The sequence below is a fragment of the Corythoichthys intestinalis genome, chromosome 1, assembly GCF_030265065.1.
Source record: "Corythoichthys intestinalis isolate RoL2023-P3 chromosome 1, ASM3026506v1, whole genome shotgun sequence".
Taxonomy (NCBI): Eukaryota; Metazoa; Chordata; class Actinopteri; order Syngnathiformes; family Syngnathidae; genus Corythoichthys; species Corythoichthys intestinalis.
This window is the reverse complement of record NC_080395.1, coordinates 17,636,863-17,661,081: the sequence shown is the minus strand read 5'-3', so window position 1 is coordinate 17,661,081 and position 24,219 is coordinate 17,636,863. Positions and strand designations below refer to the sequence as shown.

Below are 24,219 nucleotides of genomic sequence, written 5' to 3'. Positions count from 1 at the left end.
TTGTTTTGTTTTGCTCGATTGGTAGACATAATTAAGACTGTCAATGTTGGCGCAGCCTTAGTTTACGGCCCAGACGAAGACTGGAAACTGGTCTCGTGATTGGCTAAAGATGAAAACTAAAGTAAAACAAAATTTGCAATGTGTGAATCTCATCTTAAAATGGGAAAATCTCTGCTTTATATTTCCAAGTATATTTCCAAGTATTTCCCAAAAAAATGTTTCTTTAATGTCTATTGAAATATTATGGCCATTTCAAGAATAACTGAATTGTAAATCTTAAATTGTGCACATTTAAGTTCCCCAAAAAGGAGGATAAAAGAAACACGAGATTCCAAAAACCAAAACCTCATTGGATTGCAATTCCTACATTTATTATCCTGTTTTTGGCCTAATAGGACTCAGAGCTTATAAATCAAACAATAGTTCAGAGGTTGTATTGTGGCTATGGAACCATCAGAACATTGCTGTTGACAAGATGTCAGTTAAGCTCGACCTTGGCACTCTTCCCAACACCGTGGGAGTGTTAACTGTGCAACAAACGTGCACACGCACGCACGCCGGACCACACACCAGCTAGCCAAAACCAACAGGTCTGTGTCGGCCTTGGTTCATGTAGGGACAGCTGACGGAGAGAAAGGAGGCGGCGGGTGAGGGGGCTTGGCATCAAAATTGGGCCAAACATTTAGTGACCCGTTAAGGACTAGCGCCACCTTCTATCGTCTATCGATGCGGACGCATTCACAAGCCGCAGAGATGTCTGGTTCTCTGTTTTCCTTTGTTTTGTTGTTACCTAGTACTACACAAATCCCGGGTGGACTCAGCAGTTAGCGTTGAATAAATCACATCAATGGGGAACAAAACTAAAAGGTTCCCGAAACTATTTTTCCACTTTTGTACCAAATAATTGTAGCCCTATCCTCCAATAAGAATTAGTCAGATCAGGTAAGGGGATAATCAGTGGTTCTAATAATACTCTGGAGTCTAATCCGCTTGCCTTAAGTGCACTGGGACAGATAGCAGCTTCCTTGCCGCGTGCATAAGCTTGATAGGACTATAACAAAAACCACCTCGAGAGGCTGTTTTGTAAGTTTTCGATGGTGGGAAAAAAATATATAAGTTGGACAATATATTAATTGGGTGTTTTGGTACACCAATAATCACAGTGTGGTATGTGCCTTGGTTTCAGGTACATTTCAAGTCACGTTGGGTACGTGAGGGAAAAAATGGCCGATCATCAAAACGTTCTACTTTTATATCAGCACGAACAGAACTAGTATTTAAATTAAATAAAAAAAATAATAGCTGTAAATTACACAATAAGGATGTCCCCGATTCGATCACGTGATCGGAAATCGGGGCCGATCACATCATTTTTAGATGATCGAAATCAGTTGAAGATCAGGTTTTTAAAATGTATTTATTTTGGTGTGAATCTTTGGGCACCTAACGATTCGATTACGATTCAGAGGCTCCGATTTGATTACAAATCGAATAATGATGCACCTCCACCTCCACCCCTACCCCGCTTTTAATGTTTTGTACATTAGTTCCAAAATTGTTCAAAAATCCTCTCAGGCTAAATCAAACTACTATTTCAGTATCAAGTTAACAGTTAATAACAGTAAATGAAATACTCAAGTCCCCATTCTGTATCAGCAGCTTTAAACTATATTCAATTAATTTAATGTTGTGAATCAACCGTTAAAGTTGATAAAACTGTTTAATAATTTCCATTCAGTCTACTTTTGACATGTCAATGTTGTAAAACTGTTTCACCATTTAAAGATAGATTCAAGTCTAGATTTTGCCGATTTAGGAGTATTTTAGATAAGATAATTAGATTCGCTACAACAGAGCCTTCTAGAGAAGTCTACTGCTTTAAGATGGCAGCTGTTTACTAACGCCGGCAAGTCTTGTCTTTCGCTTCTAGTTCTCTTATACATGTTCTAACGCCGCCGTCTGTCATTTTGCATCTAGTTCTACATACAGTGGGGAGAACAAGTATAGTACAAGTAAGTAAGTAAGTAACAAGTAAGTACTGCCATTGGCAGTGTATCAAATACTTGTTCTCTCCACTGTATATGTGATATCTACCGTAGCTGTATGTGACCGTATGTTTGTAGCAACTAGCAACTGGGTGTTGTTTGTAGCGGCTGTCGGCGGCAGTCATGTATTATTGTTTTTTTTATCTAGCGGCATGAGTTGAACATGATTAAAACTCTTGGTCCGTTCCTCATTGCGTCCCGAAGACCACGCTGACTGTGTTTTAGTTCCGCTTTACCTGGTATAAGTCAATAATCGGAATTTGGATGTTTGTGAATCGTTCTCGAATCTTCCACGGCCGAATCGCGAAAAATATAAGAATCGGAAATTTCGCACGCCTCTATTGATTACCATTGACGGTGATAGATGTCCAATCCACCATGACTGAGGGCTAGCAGCGATCGGCACTCAATGCTAGCATTGCCAGTTCAAATATATACAGTATAATATCAAAGGATTTCCCTGATCACGTTGTTGAAAATCGGGCCGATCGGGCCATTTTTCATAGGATCGGAATCGGGTGAAACGGATCAGGTTTTTAATTTATTTATTTATTCATTTATCTTAAGCGCTAAAAAGCAACAAAATAATCCAGAAATATAATGGCATGTCCAAAAGAAACAAAATGTTTTAAGTTTTATACTCTGCAACACTCCCAAAAAAAGAGGAGGTACTGTTAACAGTAGAGTCCTCTAACATGTTTGGAAAACATATATGGCGGAAAACACAGACAAGACTGAAAAAGCAGTTTCAGCTCTTGCACTCCTTTTTAAAAGAAAGTGCTTAATTTTAAGCCAAAACAACTGTTGTGTTTGAAAGAACAATATGTCTATATGCTGCCATCAGATTCATGACGCATTAAGCCCTCGAACTATTTTTAACTTTCCCGTTTTACCCTGGAAACCTGTTTACAGACGTCGCGCAACCGTTTTTGTTTCAACCCAGCCATGAAAACAAGGTAATTAACAAAGTAATTATATTTATTATTCAAAATGTCTGTCATTTTTGGCTTAAAATCATTAATTGATGTCTAATATTCTGTTTAAAAAAAAAAAAAAAAAACGACTTTAAAAAAAATATTCACTCGCAATATTTTTAAACAAATTACGCCACAATGAAAAAAATGGCACCTGTAAAAGTCATGAATATCTACCTTATAACTATCGCTAAATTGTATTTTTTTGTTACTGTCGCATTTTCCCCGATATGTTAGATGATAAATAATCAATCCAAACAAAGAAAAATTGGAAAAAAAAAAAAAACGTTTAAAAGGGTAAATATATGAAAAAGAAAATCTCGACCACTCCTCGATGCCTGCGATTTCTGCATCGCGATCCTTGTTATATTACCATGTTTCACCCATAAAACACAAAAAAAATCCAGCTGTGGCCATTCACAGATGTTTCTTGACACTCAGTGATACATGCGACATGAAGTTTTTGGATCAAAACAAGGTAAGTACGAGATCATATCTTGTTAAAGTCTTGGCGTCTGTAATTCTGCTCTCGCGTGCTCTCACCTCCATATAGGGTTTTGCCATTTAAAAAAAAAAAAAATGTTTTTTTTTTAAATGCCCACCTGTCCAAAATTTTTCTTCCCCCAGAAAATTGAGATTTTAAACTTTCCAATGGAGTATCACACATGCATATCGGGCAATTTTGAAATTTGGCCAAATTGGGGGTCTCAAAGCGGAACTTCGGTGTCTGAGTGTTTTCCGCCATATACTTTTTTTTCTGTATCGAATCAGGACTCGATATCAGCAGATTCTCAAAATCAGGTGACTTGGATTCAGGTGCAAAAATCAGGACATCCCTAGTAGTGTATATCTCGATCAATGGCAGTGAATGAGCTACAAACAATGAAATTATCCAGAGGTATAACAATTAAGGATGTCCCCGAATCAAACACTGAATCTTTGGGCACGAGCACATCATCTTATAAGATCGGAATTGTGTGAAAAAGATCAGGTTGTGTGAATAATTTTCTGTATTTAAGGGCTAAAAAGCAACAAAAGGATATTGTCAAAAGAAACAATATATGTTTTGCAATAAATTATTAAATAAAAGAATAAATTGCCAAGGTATCGGATTGGCCAGAAAGAGCGGAAGCATAACTAAACAACGCCGGTGTGTGTCGTAGTAAGCCAACGGTAAGATAACCTCATAGTAGCATCATCATAGTGATAAAGTTGACAATATGGAAATATATTACATTTGGATGTGCTTTTTTTCTCCCTTTTAAATTGCCGTGGTATAGGATCGGTACTCAGTATCGGACGATCCTTTAAATCAGGTGACTAAACTCGGGTGCAAAATATGTAATCAGCACATCTCTAATCCACCATAAATTACGAATTATGAATATGTGTAATACATGTGAAATATGTGAATACACAAAGTTGGAAAAAACTAAAAACACCTTGTTCTATACACCTTCATTGGCATTTGTTAAGGGTAGAGCTAGAATTATTACTGACGTTGGATTAATCGACATGAGAAAATGATCTTTTGAGAATGATTTGAATGGGAAGACAACAAAATCGCCGATTTGAATTCACAAAAAAACCTGTGCTTCTGGTTTCCAGTTAGACACTTTCAGCGCACCACCCTGTGCAGGGCGGCAATCATATTCTTTTTTTCATTAATGAGCAAATGACACACTGGTATTCTATGTTGTAAACATAAGAACGTTCAGTGTCAACCAAAACAAACTTACATCAACAATACCAACATGCCATAACTGGAGTAAAAAATGATGGACATACAGTAGTTCTTAATTTTTCAGGACAATTACCTCATCCCTCTATGTTGAAAAAGGAATATATAATATATAATTTTATATATTGTATAAAAATACAAAACATCAATTAATTCATATCAACTGACCCTTCTAACTCTAAACACTTTAACCAGGTACAGTGGTACCTCTACATACGAAGTCAATTCGTTCCAGGACCTTTGTAAATCGAAATGGTCGTATGTCGAGCAGGAATTTCCCACAAGAATGCATTATAATTTCATTAATTTGTTCCACAGCCCGAAAACATACAATCAATCCATAATAGATACTGCTGGTACTATTACAAATGGCAAAACAAATAAATTATTAATAAAAAACAGAATAATAAAATAATAATGTCCTGTAATAATGTAACGAATAGGGTTCTACATGTTTTGCGTGCTGTACCTGAACGCAACGCGTCACTGACATGACAGCGAGAGGGAGCGGTGCGGTTGAGTTTTTACTTTCACTTTTAATGTTTTGTTGAAAACACCGTCAACTGCGGCAGACAGTTGGAGTGTTGTGTTGGATAAGTTCTGAAATAAATGATAAAAACCTGACGGAGCTGGCGACGTCTTTAGCGATGTTAGCACAATAATAATTGTCACCTTAGCTTATAAAAACTGACGAACGGAGATCAGAGTAGGACCGTGGATATCTATATATCATTCTACGGCTCTACTGTTGAGCCAGTTCACGGATGCGCACCCCACCTTATATTTTTGTATCATTTGCATCTTCATTTCAATGGTAAGCGTCACCTTTTTTTACGTGTTTTACCACCTTTACCAACCTTTTTAAAACCTATTTTGGTTTCTTTCACAAGAAAATCCGCCGTGCGTCCGTCTGTGTCACAGTCATGTCATCGTATTTCGAGCATGTCGTCGAATGTAGAAACAAATGGCCAGTCAAATTTTACGTCGGATGTCGAAAAGATCGTGCGTCAAAGCGATCGTATGTCGAGGTACCACTGTACTTATATAGTCATGAAACATTTCATTTTTAGTTGAAAGATGTTTAAGTCTATTATGTGGCCCAGTCCACAATTTGTGACCAAAATAGTATTTTGTATGTTTTTATTGATTTTAGAGTCATAAATTAATTACTGTAATGCCTCCATGGAAAGTGTCCAAGCATGCAGCTTTCATTACCGTTGCGCTGTGTTCATGGTCCCGTCATAATCACAGTGTTTTTTTTGTTTGTTTTTTTTTAAATAAAATTAATCTGACTGACATACACAAGAAAGAAGGCAAGACAAAAGCCTTTTTTGATAGTGTTAAGAATTAAGTTTAGGGCTGCAATGATTAATCGATTAACTTGAGTATAGGGCTGCAGCTATCGAATATTTTAGTAATCGAGTAATCGACTGAAAATTCTATCGAGTAATCGAGTAATCGGATAAAACAAATATATTTTTAGGTGAAGAGCAATTATAGATATACATGAGAAAACAAGACATTTTCAGTCAATCAATGTCTTTATTTTTTATGTATATTGTTGAAAACAGCCAACAATTGCATCTCAGATGTAACTAGGATTAAAAAAAAAAAAAAAAGACTAATTCACTATATGTATATTATATATATATATACACACACCTAAAAATGCCTTTACGCTTGATAACACACATCACTTAAAAGTTAGGATTTTTTCCCACGTTTTTCAATTGAATTTTTATTTGTGTCAAGCCATTTTTAAGTTCTAGTAAAGTTTTAAGTTAGTCTAAACTGTAAGTCCTGATAGGATTTTGAATTTTTGCAGTGTTCAAAATAAATGTATGATACAGGCTGTATTGGAGCACATTAGGGACTAGTGCTACTTGGTGTTTTATCCAGCAATGACTACTGAGCTAAAATTGATAGTTAGCATTATTGAGTTTTTATTTGACACACTCATCACTCCACAACGCTATGTTATGTTAAAGCCTGTATGTAAGACACACTAGCCACGCATCGAAAGTGGTCTTAATTAATATAAACCTAGCCCTCCGCAGGGCTAACGTTACGTGAGCTAGTAGTGACAATAACGTTAATCTTATATATTAGCGCTTAGCGCTCTTTTTTAGCGCTTAGCGCTCTACTGCTGTAAGATGGCGGCTGTTTGCTAATGCTGGCCAGACGCGGCCTAGTCTGTCAATTCGCATCTAGTTCAACATACGTGTGATCTCTATGAGACTCATCAGATGCTAGCTGCAACTAACGTAGCATGTGCAGGCTAGTATTTAGCAACGTCGGCGTCGTTTGTAGCGGCTGTCTGCTGCAGTAAGTTTTTTTTTTTTTTTGCTTCTTCCTCTACGCAGGTTAGGGTTTAGGGTTAGGGTACATCAGCGGGTTGTCCCGCATTAAAAGTAGTCCGAGCAAAACGTGATGCTTAGAGCTGTCAAAATAAACGATTACTCGAGGTGAATAAAATTACTCGGATCACTTTTTAAACTCGAGTTACTCGAGTTGCTCGAGTATTCGTTTCAGCTCTACTTGAGTAATTCGATTAGAAAAAAGCTTCGAAACAAACTTTGATGCTTTGAGGATTCGTTTAAATAGAGTGACGTTGTACGTTTTTTTTTTTTAAAGGGTTGGGTTGTTGGATTGATTTGGGTGGATACACTGAACTCTATTGGCAACAGCGAATATGCGATAAGTCGTTGAACATGCTGAGTTCAGCTGCTCCCTGTTAAGACCAACATAAACTATGTTTTTGTTTGAGCTAATGTGTTCGTTTATGCATTTGTTATTTGGTTTAGAAGTATATTTAACACTTTTTTGGGGAATATGTGATTTGTCAAGAGCTTTGTTTAAAAAAAAAAACGTTAGCATCTTATAGCATTTAAGCTAGCGGACCTTTTGCTTTGCAAGTTTGCCAATTGTTCTTTTGTTGTATTTATATATTTCTATAGTTCTTGAGTCTTATTTATATATTTTTAATACTGTTTGAGGCTAAGCTCAGGTATTTTCATTTAGTTTTAAATGCATTTATTGCTGTTGTGAAACGAAAGTGCAATTCTGCATTGTCTGAGGAAACAATCAGGAATTTCATTTCGTTTAATTTAATGCTCTTTTGAAAGTGCAGTCTTGGCAAGCCAAAATAAATGTTATTACAGGGGAAAAAAACACTTGTTCCTTTGTTTTACATCTCCTAAAATGTAATCTGCAACGCATTAAAAGTTCATAATTCGATTAATCAATTATTTGAACAAACTAATCGATAGATTAATCAATTACATAAATAATCAATAGCTGCAGCCCTAATTAAGTTTGTTTATATATATATATATATATATATATATATATATATATATATATATATATATAAATATATATATATATGACTACATCCACATTGTACAATACTAAAATGTGTAATGTGTAATATTACATGTTTTTAGACATTAATCACTTACATATTTTAATGTAAATAAAATATTTGGGACTTCACACTGTTAATGAAAAAGAAAATGACTGAGTCATTATCGCATCTTGCTATTTTAAGCTAGCTTTGGTAAATGTTCTTCATTACCGTAATGCATACCTTTCATAAGTCACCCTACTAGTCTTCACTGCAAGACTGTAACACAAGTAGTATGGGAAATGGCAACCCTCAAGGCCATCCTACACCTGCCTGCCGTGATTAAACCGCCCATTTACTTTGACTAAAACTGTGGGTGCAGCCAGCCGAGCACCACCAAGTTATGTTTCAAGATTGTTACTTCAGCTATGTTCAAGTGCACTCAGATCATTAATCAAAAATGGCAAAAAGAACGCTTGAGTATAATTTATCAATTTTGTCTTTTGACCAGTAAATCACCTTTTTAGGTCTCAACATGCGCATACCTTTGTAAAAATTTGTTTACTTAGATACCATGACACTACAGTGGCAAAACACGTGAAGTCCAATCTTTTTTTGTCCTTTTAGGGCTAATTTTTTACAGGGATGGAAGCTGTCCTAGACATTTAGTGAGACAAAAGGTCAATCCCTTGCTCACATTCCCCAAATTTTGTGCGCCCCTCTTTTATGGCTCTGATGGGACAGTTTAGCAGGACTCTCTGTGCCTGACTGGGAAATCTTCAACTGCGGTTGACGCAATGCGATTCCTTCAAAATATGGTGCCTGACTCACCACGGAAAACATCTAATGCACAACTTCCTGGCTCGTCACTGCACCCAAACTGAGATGCAACTTTAGCATTGCTGTGTGATTCCAAGGCGCTGGTGGCATTTGACCCAGTGCGGTTTGATGTTTAACTCTGTGTTTGTTTAACCGCCCCGTCTTGCGCCTTGCACTGGTCAAAATGCTAGTTGGAAGCCTTGCGATAACTAGACCTCTGTGACTTGCTGGTACTTATTTTTAAGGCCCACTATCAGCCCTGTGGCTAAATTAGTCTGTGCGACGTCAGTACCTCAGGGGCTCAACTGCTTCCACCTCCATTTAGATAGTCACGGCTGTTTGATTTAATCAAACCTGCCCATTGACATAACCTTCCCCCACACGCACATGCACTACTGCCCCTATTGCACAAAAGCAGCCTGTGTGTGCACAAACGTCCAGCCAACAACACCAAGCTGCGGGATGAAAGGTCTCCTCAGTGTTTGTGGTGACAGTTATTACCCAAGCCTGCTGAAACCAAATACCTGACAGCCTAGATAGCATTATCTTATTGTGCGAGGCTCAACTGGGGGCTGGCCTGTAATCAGGGACCGGGCCTTGATCAGAGCTCCTCCCCAGGTTGGATGCCACCGACCTGACCTCCACCCTTTTGTTTCCATGTCTTTCAGCTGTACAGGAACTCTGTGGGCATTGCTAGAAAACAGTAGAGCTGCCAATGTGGTTAGCAGCAGAGGTGCATAATAACACATTACATTAACTTGATTAACTTTTTGAGAAATATGTTTTACCATGTCGTACTTTTTACTTTTTTGTGAGTAGATTTGTGAGAAAGAAATGCTACTCTTACTCTGCTACTTTGGGCTACACTAGAGTCATTACATTTTTCTTTGCTATTCTACATATTAGATTTCACTTTATTTTTGCCAGAGATGCCAACAGTGGCTCTACCAGTTTCACCAACGAGATGTCGCTGCAATAATCATATGATTCCATTACACCGATCAGATGTAACAATAGTCACATGACCACACAAAAGCTTCCAGTCAAAGTCCTAATATCATGCCGCTTTTCAATCACGTGGTGTCTTTCACCCCTACTTGCCAAATGTATAACATTTGATTCACATAGAATTTCATGATTTTGAGACTTGAATATGAATGTTTGAATATTTCAATATTTTTTTTATATCTTTCCTCCCCAAAAAATAATGGCTGCAAGTAGGGTTGTTCCGATCATGTTTTTTTGCTCCCGATCCGATCCCGATCGTTTTAGTTTGAGTATCTGCCGATCCCGATATTTCCCCATCAGATTGCTTTTTTTTTGCTCCCAATTCAATTCCAATTATTCCTGATAATTTTTCCTGATCATATACATTTTGTCAATGCATTAAGAAAAAAATGAATAAAACTCGGACGAATATATACATTTAGAATACAGTATATAAGTACTGTATTTGTTTATTATGACAATAAATCCTCAAGATGGCATTTACACTATTAACATTCTTTCTGTGAGAGGGATCCACGGATAGAAAGACTTGTGACTTTGTATATTGTGACTAAATACAGCCATCTTGTGTATTTGTTGAGCTTTCAGTAAATGATACTGAAGGCCATGCCCAATGAATGATGGGATGTGGAACCATGACAAGTGAAACCATGACTGTGCGTAGTGCTACCAATTCATTTATCTTCTCTGCGATGGGATATAACTTATGGCGTTAAGAAAAAGATCAATTGCTACCTTGCTTCCCCACATTTCTTCCCATGATATTTCTAATCATAGGGAGAGGGATTGTAAGGCTTAGCCAATTAAAATAAGGTTCCAAAGGCTGCAAAAATTCTCTCTACTCATTTTACGCTGCCTTTTAGCTCTCTGTAACGGCAAAACGGCGCCATTAGAGATGGAGCGCGACAATGCGTGAGTGGGTCGTGCAGCACATGCATTAATTGCGTTAAATATTTTAACGTTATACATTTTTTAAAAATTAAGTACCGCCGTTATTGGGATAATTTTGATAACCTTTCCTTAAGCCAGTGCTTCTCAATTATTTTCTGTTACGCCCCCCCAAGGAAGACGTAAATGTTTCGCGCCCCCCCCAACTCTCTGCCGCCACTGTAAATAGTATCATTCGTCTATATTACTATTATAAGTACGCCTCAGCCTAACATTGTGTCCTTCTTTTTCTATTAAAGAAAAAAAGTAACATAGATCAACTTATAATAAAGTATAACTTTTTTAACATTGTGTTGCTTGTAACAGAAAAGACTTAACGCGCATCAATTTGCCTGAAGTTAAAAAAAGAAAGAAAAAAAAGTCACATCCAAACTGTAAAAATACACTCAAGGTACATTTTTGACCATTTGATACTGAAAAATAAAATGTAATAAAATCAGTAAATAATAACAAATTCAAATTGATTAGAAACATTTACTCTTCAGGACAACATGCCAAAAAATTTGACCGAAAAAACCCAAAACTGAATAGAAGGGGGGAAAAAAGTCTTTGGACAGAAGAAAAGTTTTTATTTTCGCTGATTCACCACAGTGCTCACTGGTTTACTGATATAACACTGACAAAGCGGGACGATTGTGACAATTGGCAATATTCGGCACATTTTCGCTGAAAACAATCAAGCGGCTTATCAATGAGATTGAGGTCTAATGTCTTTAAGTGACGTCTTAACTGATTTGGCTTCTCCGCTATAATCATTTTTAGACTCAGTAAACAGTGGTCTTTCCTCATTTCCCACTCTATTAAAAGTCAAAGGCAAACGGCCCGAAAAAAGCGCATTCTCGGCGGCCGAGGGAGAACCGTAGGTGAGGGCGGTGGTCGTGACGATCTCAAGCCGAAAACGGCACTTCTCGGCCTGACACGTGAGAACCGAAGAAGACAGTGGGTCGCTGCGTGAGTCCAGCTCTGCATGAGTCTCTTCCGTGTGCTCTTGCTTACTTCAAAAATACTGCACGCACTTTGAAAATGAGAGCGCCACTGCCACCCACGGAGTGGATGTGCAAGTACACTTTATTCTAGTACGGCAAAAAAAAAAAAAAAAAAAACATGTTCCCCGAGGTCACTCGCGCCCCCCCTGGCATCGCTCTGCGCCCCCCTGGGGGGGCGCGCCCCACCATTTGAGAAGTACTGCCTTAAGCCTAAACTAAAGACTCTGGATAAGTGTAACATATTATGTCTGTAACGTTAAATACAATTAGAAAACGATTTAATTAATTATATATATATATATATATATATATATATATATATATATATATATATATATATATATATATATATATATATATATATATATATATATATATATATATATATATTTTTTTTTTTTTTTTAAAAAGGCATGGCCGATATTTTTTTGCCGATTCCGATACTTTGAAAATGACGTGATCGGACCCGATCGAGCTCTAGCTGCAAAATCAACTCCTGCATCTGCAGGTTCCATGAGAAAAAAAACAGGATTTAGCAAGAGTTATAGATATTAGAACGCTTATTACACTTTTTTTTTTCTTTTTTACAAATTTGGAAAAAAAGGTTTCATTAAGACTTATTTTTCAAATTTTGTGATTCTCTGACAATTGCTTCATATTGCAGGCATTAAAGTGTTGAAGCACCATAAAAATAATCTACTAGTATTTCACATTGAGCACTGCTGTCAACATTACTCAGACGTAATTGATTTTATGACGGAGGCTGGGGGGAGGATGAAATTTGACCACGGGCCGCATTTGGACCACGGGCCTGACTTTGGACGTGTCTGATCTGAAGGGTTCATTCTGACTTACGCGGAAATCCGGGTTACAACGCCAGTGCAGGAACAACACTCTTTCGTAAACCCGGGACTACTTATACTTGAGTATTCTTTTCATCGAATACTTATTTTACTTGTACAAAAGTCATTTTTGGTGATTCCTACTTTTACTTGAGTTAAAGTATTTTCAATTAATGCTACTCTTACTTGAGTAACAACTTCTGATTACTCTCCTCACCTCTGGTTAGTAGGTAGTTAGCAGTGACAAATTGCTAACAATCTGGGAAAAAAGTGTACTTTTGTTCCAAACAATCCTCTTCCTTGAACAACTTCCTTGAACAGCATTAATACTTGTGCTACCTGATGCACTGACGCTCTGTCCCCTGACAAATCAGTCAGAGTGCACTCCTGCGCTCAGAATAAACGAACATAAATGTGGCAGAGTGCGTTTGGAGTCCTTTTGTAATGAACTACGGTGGCATGGGCATTTTGCTCTCATCGCTCTGGAAACTTTGCTGCAAATCCGGGTCATTTTCTGCCACTCGATAAACAATGGCTTGCATCTGGTACAAAGCTCAGGTGTTGACGGCTCAAACTATTACCCAAGTCAGAGAGAGTTATACACACAAAATATGTGTTTCAAGACAATAGATTTTAATTAATCAAATTAAAATTTGGAGACTAAGCAAATAGGGGCAGCTCATTACATTGGGCTATAGAAAACGGGTCCATATGCAATATTACACCAGCGATGGAGTCGTCCAGCAAAAAAGTGAAAGGCAAGGCCCTTGACTTTAGCATGTGCGGGTGATCGTGCCACAATATTTGCAATTTTTTGCTATTTGCATCAGTACTTGTTCCCCTTAACGCACTTTCACATTTCCATACATTGAAAACAAGTGAGTGATATCTATCAAGCTAACCTAAACTATGTCTTTGAAGATTTTATGGATATAGTCATGAAAACTGGAAATAGTTTATTTTTAGTTGAAAGAGGATAATGTCTATTATGTGGCCCAGTCCACGATTTTTTACCATTTAACTGATTTGACAGTCAAAAATTCATGACTGTAATGCATGCATTAAAAGCTTTGATGTTTTCACTTCAATACAACTACACAACTATTGTTTCATTAAAAAATATATAAATTTGTTTAAAACTATATAATTTAGCAAATTACGATAAGCAATTATGGTTTCTTACTTTGTATGAAGAACAAATTTAGGAAATTCTAATCCTAGCACACAGCTTTCATTACTTTTGGACTGTGTTCATGGCCCCATCATAATCACAGTGTTTTTTTGTTTTTTTTTTAAATAAAGTTATTCTGCCCCATAATGCACCACAAAGAATGCAAGACAAAATATGAGTATTAGGTAAGATTGTTTGTCTTTTTTGATCATTTTAACTAAAGATGTCCCGATCGATCACGTCATTTTCAAAGTATCGGAATCGGCAAAAAAATATTGGACATGCCTTTTTTAAATATATATATATATATACATATATATATATATACATATATACATATATATATATACATATATATACATATATACATATATATATATATACATATATACATATATATATATACATATATATATATATACATATATACATATATATATATATACATATATATATATACATATATATATATATACATATATATATATACATATATACATATATATACATATATACATATATATACATATATATACATATATATATATATATATATATACATATATATATATATATTTTTTTTTTTATTTATTATTTTTTTTTTTTAAATTTAAATCGTTTTCTAATTGTATTTAACGTTGTAGACTAAATGTCTCACGCTCATCCAGAGAAGTTTTGGCTTAAAGTAGGGCTATCAAATTTATTGCGTTAAAGGCGGTAATTAATTTTTTTTAATTCATCACGTTAAATAATTAACACATGCGCTGCACGACCCACTCACGCATTGTCGCGTTCAATCTATAAAGACGCCGTTTTACCGATAGATAGCGCTAAAGGCAGCGTATAATGAGTAGAGAGAATTTTGACAGCCTTTGGAGCCATTTTTTATGTGACTAAAGCCTTACAATACCTCTCTCAGCAATTAAAAATAACGTGGGAGGCAATGTGGGGAAGAAAGTTAGTAGTTGATCATTTTCTTAACACCCTATGTTCTTTCCCAACGCAGAGAAGATATATCAATTGGTGCCCCTACGCACAGTCATGGTTGCACTTCCCATCATGCATTTGGGCAGAAGTTAAATGGCTGGAGTATCATTTACTGAAAGCTCAACAAATACACTAGATGGCAATATTTAGTCACAATATACAAAGTCACATTTATCCTTTAAGAATTACACGTCTTTCTATCCGTGGGTCCCTCTCACAGAAAGAATGTTAATAATGTAAATGCCATCTTGAGGATTTATTGTCATAATAAACAAATACAGTACTTATGTACTGTATGTTGAATGTATATATCCGTCCGAGTTTTATTCATTTTTTTCTTAATGCATTGCCAAAATGTATATAATAGGGAAAAATTATCGGGAATGATTGGAATTGAATCGGGAGCAAAAAAGAAAAAAAAGCAATCGGATCGGGAAATATCGGGATCGGCAGATACTCAAACTAAAATGATTGGGATCGGATCGGGAGCAAAAAAACATGATCGGAACAACCCTAATTTTAACAGTTAAGTTTATGTTTTTGTGATGGTGATAATTATCTTAATATGTATTATTATATTTTGTTAGACATTAATCAATTAGATATTCAATACAAATAATAATATATTTATAACGCACTTTACATTTGACAAAAAAATCTCAAAGTGCACATTACCATGTAAAAAAATTAATAAATAAAAAGACTAAGAATAAAAGAGTAAAATTAAAAACAGACAGAAACACAGATAAAAATTAAATAAGATAGTCGGATAAAATTAGCCAGAGTAAGCTTTTTGAAAAAGTTAAGTTTTTACTGTAAATAAAATATTAGGTAGCTCAAACTGTTGATAAAAAAAAATGACTCAGTTATCAGAGCATTCTGCTAGTTTAAGTTAGCTCTGGTAATGTTCTTCATTACCGTAATGCATAGCTTTTAAGAGAATCACCTAATTGGTCTGCTTTTTTTTTTTTTTTACATTTTTTTCAAAAACTTAACTTTGGTTTTGAGCTCCAACTTGCTGTTTTAATGTAAACAAGCAACCAAACTGACACCATTTTTTATCATTATCAGCTAAAATGGACGGAGTGGTGAAACCCCTTAAACGTGGCAGAGTCGTAAGACGGCTGAGTTGTAGCAAAAGAAAGTGGTGGCAAGTCCCTTTTGGGAGCTAATAGGTTTAACACGGCCGATCCCTGGAGATCGCCAACCTGCGTTCCTGCAGCAGACTTGATCAGATTAATACCACCCTTGCAGTAATGGCTGCCTGTACACTGTTGGGTAAAATCTGTGGTTCACCCCTCTGAGCTGCTTTTAATCAACAGCGATGAGAACTAGCAGAAAAAAAAAATCCAAAGCCGTAATGGCTTGTGGTTTGGCGGGTGTGTATGTCAGTACCTCAGAACCATGTGTTTGTGGAGCTTGACTTCACCAGCCGCCGTTTCTGTGTCTGTGATCCCTCTTAACAAAACAAAGTGGCGTCTGGATGAAGGTGTCGTCATAGAAACCCCCCTCAAATCCCGACAGTTCTGGGAAGCCGCCACCTTTTGCACCAGCATCTAACTTCCTCTACTCGAGACCACGCCACAGTGTCATCAGGAAACACTGCCTTAAAGCACACAAGCCTTGCTTAAAACAGGAAACGAATGTGTCGTCTTTCGCTTCAAGGCCTCTCTGATTTATACAGATGACTCAAATTAGACATATGAAGACTTTCATTATATTTATTTTTTTTGTGGCCCTAAAAGGGCATTCGGCTAACAAGTTGCTGCAAGAATACTCTTCCCCAAACCTGATCTAAGGCAATGTTCAGACCGCAGCTTTTTAAACAACAAATCATATTTTTTTGTTGATGTTCAAGATCACGGTCACATCATGCTGTGAGCAAAAACATGTTTTGAAATGTGAAATAAGGCTTTATCTGTCAGTATTACTGTGACTTCAACTTTCCAGTTCTTCTCAAATTCAAGGCTCTAGGGCCACATTTTACGTGCCGCGTAACTTTATGTGGCCCATCAAAGCAAATATTGTGCATCTGATGTTTTTTGCCGAATGGGTTTGTTGCTTTACCTTTGGAAAAAAAAATCCTTAAATTAACATTTTTCTTTACTTTAAACTGACCAGCATTTTTTCACCTTGAACTTATACGGTGGTACTTCAAGAAATGAAAATACAGTGGTACCTCTAAATGCGAAGTTAATTCGTTCCAGGATCTTGTTTGTAAATCGAAATGGTCATATGTTGAGCAGGATATTCCCATAAGAATATATTATAATAATATAAGCCCGAAAACCTACACTAAATCCTTAATAAATACTGCTGGTTATATTGCAAATAGCAGTTACACAGACCAAAACAAATAAATTATGAATAAAAATAGGAATAATGATATAATAATAATTAGAGGTGTGCAAAATTTCCGATTGTTAGATTATTCGCGATTCAGCCGTGGAAGATTCGAGAACGATTCACAAACATCCAAATTCCGATTATTGAAATATGTCAAGTAAAGCGGAAGTAAAACACACTCAGCGCGGTCTTTGGGACGCAATGAGGAACGGAGCGAGAGTAGCTAAACATCATGCTTGTCATTACCTGGCCCCTCGGGTAATGCCAATGCTCAACTCACGGCTCGAGCTCAACCCATGCCACGAGATAAAAAAAAACAACAACATACCTGACTGCTGCCGACAGCTGCTACAAAGTACGTCCACATAATGTTACGGTAAATATCATATTTATATAGGACTAGATGCATTATAGACTCGGTGGCGTTAGCAGCACACCTACAGAAAGCTAGATATGGGCGTTAGTAAACGGCCGCCATCTTAAAGCAGTAGACTTCCCTGCAAGGCTGTTGTAGCGAACCCTTCAAGCGAACCTAATTAACTTTTTATCTAAAATACTCCTTGGTGGACCGCTGGGGGTCCCGTGGCGTGCCGTGCCGGTTGGGGGGCTGCGGCTGTGGCTCGTGGCCCGGGTGGGCGGGCGGGGGTGGGTATAGGCGTGGGGTTGGTGGTGCGTCCCCTCCTGCCATCCCTGAAGGCCGGTTGATGGGTGCGCGGGTGGCCCGGGGAACCACCCTGGGTCCCGGGGGGGGGACGATGGCTCCTTTTGCTGGGCTGCGGGACGAAGGATGGGCTGCGCATGGCCCCCCACCCCACCGCCCTCCCTCCCTCCCCGGGCTGGCTGGGTGGGGGCCGTGGCCCTGGGTTGGCGCCCGCGCGGCTTCTCCGCCCGTCTGCGTGGCTGTCGCGCGCCCGGTGGGGCCTGCGTGCTGCTGGATGTGGTAGGGCATGCTCGGGTTGGGGGTCCCGGTGCCGGGATTGGCGATGCGGCGGCGTAGGGTTGGTCGCCAACGGGCTTACACTCATAAGAGATTCACACGATTACTAGGTTCTAGATCACAGAACTGATTTGTGTACACTCTACCCCTCTCAATCACGTAGCTTATAGGCTTATAGACACCCCCACCCCCATTCTCCTCTTTCACTGGCCAATAGGCCCCCACATGGTGTAAACCGGAAATACATCTCGCTGACGATAGCACCAGCATATTAGTAACTAGTTTAGATGTTCAATGTATTTCTAGTTGTTGTTTGTGTATGTGTTTCTTTTCCTTCTTCTCTTGTGTTTCTTTTCTTCTGTCCCCCCATAATCCCTTCCTGTTCGCTGCTTTGTCATAATAAAAAGGTATTTTGAATGATCACAATGGGAGTATGTCAGACTCTCAATGTGAAACATTAAAACTGTTCAGAATCCGGGCACTTAGACTTCCATTCTCTGTGTCAAACAGCTGAACAGGACAGGTTTAAAAAATAAATAAATAAAAAATAAAATAAAATAAAATAAAATACTCCTAAATCGGTAAAATATTGACTTGAATCTTTAAAATAGTTTTAAAACTTTCACATGTCGAAAGTAGACAAAAGGGAAATTATGGAATAACGGGAGCAATTTTAACAACTTTAACGTTTGATTCACAACATTAAATTAATTGAATGTAGTTTAAAGCTGCTGATACAGAATGGGGAGTTTTTTATTTACTGTTATTTTTGTATATTTGTTTACGGTTATATGTTAACTTGATACTGAAATAGTAGTTTGGTTTAGCCTGAGAGTATTTTTGAACAATTTTGGAACTAATTTACAACACATTAAAATAAATAAATAAATAAATAAAAAGGAGGGGGGTGCATCAATAATCGTTTTATAATCGAATCAGAGCCTCTGAATCGTAATCGTAATCGAATCGTTAGGTGCCCAAAGATTCCCAGCTCTAGTAATGATAATAATAGCTGTAATAATGTAACGAATCGAGTTCTAATGTGGTGATTCTGTTTTGTGTGGTGTACCTGAACGCACCATGTGGCTGACATGACAGAGTGAGAGAGGACTTTTTACTTTCACTTTTCATATTCAGCTGCGGCAGACAGTAGGCATGTTGTGTTGCACAAGTTCTGAAAGAAGTGATTAAAAACCTGACAAAGCTGGCAATTTTTTGGGCGATGTTATAATCAAAATAATTGTCACCTTAATTCAAGACTAGCGAACAGTGGTCGGAGGAGGAACATAAAAAAAAAAAAAAAAAAAAAAAAAACACGATCATATTTTTCTATCATTTCCATCTTCATTTCAATGGTAAGCCTCACCTTTTTCCTTTTTTTCCACCACCTGCACGAACATTCTTGGAACCCATGTCGATTTCTCTAACAAGAAAATCCGCCGAGCGCCCATGGTGCAGGAAAACAAAGAAACTGCGGCGCTGCCATAAATCGTCATATTTCGAGCATGTCGTCGGATGTAGAAACAAATGGCAAAAGATCGTGTGTCGAAACGATCGTATGTCGAGGTACTACCACTGCAATTCATTCCGGAGTTACTTCCGTACTATTTTTTGTAAAATTAATGGCAGTTTACATTTAAATCGCCTAATTCATTCCAAACTGTACACTGTAACAAGTGTAACAATTTGTTAGGCTCATTCTACAGATGTAATCACATGACTACTCAAGCTCATAGCTTGCTTGCTATTTCATCTCACTGTTTGTGCCTTGATATAGCATCGCTCTACACTACTTGACTGATAGAGTGAAGACTAAACGGTTCATGAAATATTTGAGCATGATTTTCAGAATAATAAGAAATACAACAGATTAGTTACCATTATTGCATTACTGCGAGCGGGAATTATCTATTACAGGATGTATTATCTTTCATGTGATGAATAATTTTTCGCAATATGAAGCGAAAAAAAAAAGTTTCAAAAAATGAATTTTTCGTGCATCGAAGTCTTTGTATCTCGAGGTAACACTTTATTTGTATTCTTAAACATTCACCCGCCACAATTTTCCATGGTGAACAGTATATTGTTATTAGGTATGTCCCCGATCCGATCACACCATCGGAAATCGAGCACGATTACGTCATTTTCAGAGGATCGGAATCGCGTCAAAAAGATCGGGATTTCAAGATTTATTTATTTTCATTTGAATTTTAAAGGCTACAAAGCAACAAAATAATTATACATACAAGGATATTGTCAAAAGAAAAACAACGCCGGTGTGTGTCGTGGTAAGCTAACGGTAAGATAGCCTCGTGGTAGCATCATCATGGTAAATGATAAGGTAAATGGTATCATAGTGATAATGTTTTACAATATGGAAATATATTACATTTGGATGTGTTGTTTGTCTCCCTAATAAATTGCCGAGGTATAGAATCGGTACTCAAAATCAGGTAATCCGGACTCAGGCCTGGGTGCAAAAATATGTGATCAGGACAACCCTAATTATTAATAATTATTATAACAATAATTGTAAGGGACATTTGTGTATAGTGTTTGCATATAATGACAGTACCATACATTTACATAGGGAAAAGCTAAATATAATACATAGTGTTTCTTTCACAATCCTAAGAGCTACCCAAGGAACCCCATAACAATGGTTTGACAAAACTGTGTTTGACATCCCTGATCTAAACGTTTGTTTCAAGATAATTCAACACTGGAGTGTGTGCCAGACAAAATGCATTATGTCGCCACATAAGCTAAAGACAATTTTACAATTCAGTCGTTAACCCGTAAAGAACTATCAGTGCACAGTTGCCAAGCGACGCCAGTTGGACTTTATCCCTTGGAATAAAATCTCAGGTGGTTGCACAATTTCCTAATAAAAAAAGTTGACCGTGGCGGCTGGATAGCCGGGGGTGGCATCGATGAGACCTTACCCCACGGATTAAGTGGCGATGGCGGACCTTCTTCAGGTGGCGTTCATCTTAAGTCCATTAGAGAGAGTCGAGCAGGTGTGTTTACACTGCAGGTATCTAGGCATGTGAGCTCTCGCCGCAGTTAATATGGCTTTGTGCGAACACGGGCACTCAGGCTGATCAAAGTGCTGATGTCACGGGCAGCAGGCGGAGCCAACAGGCCACGGGTCAGGTGTCTGCCGGGAAGGCAAACACAGTTTAAGGCCGACACGCAGCTTTAAAAGTGTGGTTGCGAGTCCAGGTTCATGAAGGTGCCCTTGCCAGTGTGGCTTCCTGTGTGGATTTTGTATGTTCTTAACGTGCCTGTGTGGGTTTTCTCCAGGTATTCAGGTATCCTCCTAATATTCCAAAACATAAATGGTGGGTTGGTCAAGGACTTTGATGATGAAAATTTGGTAAAACGTTGTTGATCTATCCATGCCCTACGACTGGCTGATAACCAGTTCAGTTTGTACCCACCTTCTGCCAATTTAGTCAAATGGGATATCACTCCCATGACCCTTGTGGGAAAAGTGGTACTGATTAAGATGAATAGCTGGTAACAGAAATAAAATAGAAATTTGGGGAGCAGAGACTGTGCGCTTTTTCACAGGTAGAGTACATAATCCTCACCTTAAAATACCGTATTTTCACGAGTATAGGGCGTACTTAGAAGTCTAAAATTTTCTCCAAAATGAACAGTGCACCTTAAAATGCAGAGTGTCTTGTGCGTGCACCAAATTCAAAAATCCATCAATGTCGCTGTGTGACCCTTGACCAGGGGCGGACTGGGACTAAAAAGCAGCCCTGGACTTTGACTCAGCCCAGCCCACAAGATACGCTATACGAAGGGAAACAGACCCCGTAGGGGTGTCCGGGGGCATACCGCCAAACCCTCGGGGAGAATTTTTTTTTTTTTTTTTTTTTTACATTTTATTGTAAAATGCATCAATTTCTTGCACTTTAAGAGAAAATGAAGAAAATATGTCTAGACTGTCACTGTCTGACTTGGGGCGCTCAAAGTACTGCAAGGCTGAACTGGAGTTGGGTTCATTTTTTGTACTAGCTCTATGATAGACCTGAATAAACAAATGAAAATGTATTCTTCAAAGCAAGTTTTATGTATTTGGGCAAATTCCACATTCTGAAACTGTCAATGATTATGATGATGATGACAATAAATTCATTCATTCATTCATTCATGTATCCAATTGATTATAATATATCTCTATATATCTCTGTCTATAAAACGATTTCATTGTTTATGCCATAATTCAGTGGTCTCCAAACTATTCCACATAGAGCCGCAGCGGGCACAGGATTTCATTCCAACAAAACAAGACAACACCTCTGCACCAATCTGGTGTCTTACAATTGTAATCAGTTGATTGCAGTCAGGTGCTGCTTGTTTTAGCAGAAACTTCATTGGTTAAACTGTCGGTACTCGATCGGTTGAAAGAAAAACCAGGCCCCGCAGTGGCCCTTGAGGACCGGTTTGGAGACCCCTGCCATAATTAATCTTGCCATACAAATAATAAATTTCAATGAAAATATAAAAAACATTTCAAGACAAATCCTGTATACATAACCTTCATTGGAAAGTATTAACCAGAAAACAAAACGATATATAAATGATTAAAAATATATATCAGTTTAACTACCTAAACTTTAAAGTAAAACCATTCATTTTATTAATATTTTGTTATATTTCTTCTGAATTAATATTGCTGCTGCGTGTGCATACGTTGTTTTACAGCTATAATATTTTTTCTTAGGAGAGTGATAGTAGGACGAGCATATTATAACTTGACACGATTGCAAACGGGTACATCGACTAGCTGGCACTAACCCTTTAATTGTCATTTATTTCATTTAAAATGTACCTACCTTGTGGATAACAATTGCCAGTATACCGAGCAAGTGACCCTCTTCATCCCTTTTTACTTGCTCTGCGCTTGTCTGGGGAACTTCCCTCTCGAACTTCCACCAGCTTATCATTACCTCTTCCCTCTATTTTTCTCCCTCCCTGCACCGGCTGCACGTCAGAGCGGCTGCCCCCTCTCACCATCGCCGGGGCTGGGCTGCTGTTACCCAACGTGGCCGTTGCAGCCAGACTGCTGCTTGCGAAAATATTTGTCAATTCATGACATTTTAATGCTTTGCTCTCCAGTTTCTTTAATTTTTTTCTTCCTAACCTTCTCCGCGCCACCCTTCTCTTTTCTTTTTTTGCCACCACCATCCATATTGGGCATTAACGCTCGTCGCCATTTTGCTTCCACAAGGAACCAATGAAGGCAACTTTGTGCTTCTTTCGTTCTTCTATCGGACTGGCGATGAACAGCCAGGCGCATTGCTGCCACCTGTCGGATTGGATGCAAACTGTAGATAATCAGAGGCTAGGGGGGACAAAAACAGTGATCTATAATGAATGGCGGCCGCCGGCCGTCCAGGGCACCGGCCGTTCTGTGATCCTCCAGAACCCACAGATTACCAGTCCGCCCCTGCCCTTGACTGACTGGGTGCAGTTCCTGACGACTGCCGACAAGATACAGATGTCAAAGAGAGAAAAAAAGCTACGTGTTTTTCCCACGTCTTTCAATTTAATTTCCATTTGTGTCAAGCTGTTTTAGTTCAAGTTCTAGTTAAGTTTTAAGTTAGTCTAAACTCAGGCATGAAAATGGGTCAGGGGTTAAAAAGGTGAGAAGGGTGTGGAGGAAATATGTTCCGGTACACTGTACAACCCAACAAAATATTGAGCTCTGTCGACCCACACTCTGTTTCAGCAGGGCCGTGCAGAGACCGACCGGTGGAGGGGCGGGTGCTCGTAGATCAAAAGGGGCACATGAACAAGTATTTAATACACCTTAAAACAACATAACTTCAATTTTAATCAGCTTTAGATAATAATTGGCTGCAACTGTGACATACTTTAATTGGGAGGGGCAACAGTGAATAGAAATCAACACTGTCATCAACACTTTCTGGCTGTGACTCAGTCAGTCTACCTCTTTTCTTCCTTCAACCTCTGCATCAAAACTTCCTTCCTCAACTTGTTCATTTGAGAACAAACCACAACAGATGGTCACTGAGCCACCAACAGCACAGT

At 38.0% G+C, this 24,219-nt stretch overlaps 1 protein-coding gene across 9 annotated transcripts in view; it reads right to left on the bottom strand.

Moving 5' to 3' along the window:
* Window positions 1–24,219, bottom strand: part of LOC130921629 (A-kinase anchor protein 13) — a 276,582-nt gene that overhangs the window by 239,220 nt on the left and 13,143 nt on the right. Inside the window, exon 1 of one of the 9 annotated variants that reach the window (XM_057845742.1) lies at window positions 21,096–23,608. The exons of the other annotated variants lie outside the window; for them this stretch is intronic. The gene's annotated coding sequence lies outside the window, so the exon portion shown is untranslated. Of the gene's footprint in view, window positions 1–21,095; window positions 23,609–24,219 lie in introns of those variants that run through there. 9 annotated transcript variants of the gene reach the window in all.